The sequence below is a fragment of the Etheostoma spectabile genome, chromosome 19 (assembly GCF_008692095.1).
Source record: "Etheostoma spectabile isolate EspeVRDwgs_2016 chromosome 19, UIUC_Espe_1.0, whole genome shotgun sequence".
Lineage (NCBI taxonomy): Eukaryota > Metazoa > Chordata > Actinopteri > Perciformes > Percidae > Etheostoma > Etheostoma spectabile.
Genome location: NC_045751.1, coordinates 10,518,545 through 10,519,909, shown reverse-complemented (window position 1 = coordinate 10,519,909; position 1,365 = coordinate 10,518,545). Strand labels below are relative to the sequence as shown.

The following is a 1,365-nucleotide window of genomic DNA, read 5'->3' as shown; positions in this document are numbered from 1 at the left end:
GAAAGGGGAAGAGAGAGAGGGGGGAGCGACATGCGGCAAAGGGGCCACAGGCCGGATTCAAACCCGGGCCGGCCGCGTCGAGGAGCATGGGCATCCGCACAGACCACTGCGCTATCTGGATGCCCCAGTCAATCTGTCTTTAACAACCACACAGTCCTGGGAAGATGTCCAATCAACCAGATCAACTGTTTACACCTGTGATTTCAGGGCCTTTAAACAATCTTTATTGATGTGAGACGCACGGCGTTCTACTCTGCTTTAACAAAGGTACACAAAACACATCATGTCAAAAGTTGTCTATCAATATCTGCACTGACTTTTCAGCCCGTCACTGGGAGCAGTTTGTACTGACACTGGGATTGCTGTGTGTGTAGCGACCCCTACTGGTGTGAAAAGGAAGAAGAAGAAGAAGAAGAAGGAGAAGAAAAAAGCCCAGAGGAAGAGAAAGACACACAGAAGAGATTAAGGGGGGGAAAGTGATCAGATAGTGGCTAACATATTAAAGAGTGCAAGATAAATCAGTCAGCAGGCAGTCAATCATGCTGTTACTTAAGACTGTGTGATGTCTTCATGGAAAAAATTGCCTTGGTTTTTAATCTGAGTAATGTCTTTGGCCTGGAAAGAGCAATTCCACCCATCATTTAACATGTTGAATGAGAATGTCCTCGAGTTATTTTCTGTTTTCACAGTCTCCAACTAAAACCACAAGTGTCTGTGACACAGTTAAACTGAGTGAGAAGCCAAAAAGCTGCAAGGTAACAGGTGGTTTTGCTTCGGGCCCCAGACCTTCAGGGGCTGCACCACTAAAGCAGACTACTGAGTGAAAGGATGAGGGCCTTAAACTAACAAGTTAACACCTGGTTTGAGCTTCAGCATGACCTCCTCCCATACTCAAAAAACGCACCCAAAATGTAGAGGGTGCATGTTCCGACCATAATGTTGTTTCTGTTATCTTCTGTAAAGGACTCTTTTTTTTGTGATAACATTAGTCAACAAAATACAAAACATATTACTCGCAGAAAACATTAAAAACAACTGATAAGATCAAAAAATGCGCAGGTTTATATATCACGTGACGTTTCATCATATCACATCTGCAGGGGCGACGGGATCTAATAATGAATATTGTTCATTTCTGTTACATAGTCTCATATTCAATATTGACGTGAATTGTCTTTCAAGTGAGGTCCGGTAAAGTTTGGTTACAGACTTTACTGGACTCTCTGGAGGTCCGCAGACTTGATGAAGTGTGGATTTGGACATGACTCGCAGACTTCCTGGGAACATGCCTGTACAGTCTGCGAGTTTGGGAAAGTTCGGGTGTTTGCTTTCAGCGACAGAGAGAGAGAGAGAGAGAGAGAGAGA

General features: G+C 44.1%; 1 protein-coding gene across 13 annotated transcripts in view; it reads right to left on the bottom strand.

The window, feature by feature from the left end:
• The window catches only part of dysf (dysferlin, limb girdle muscular dystrophy 2B (autosomal recessive)), an 84,423-nt gene that overhangs the window by 15,493 nt on the left and 67,565 nt on the right, over nucleotides 1-1,365 (bottom strand). The gene's annotated exons all lie outside the window — the stretch shown is intronic.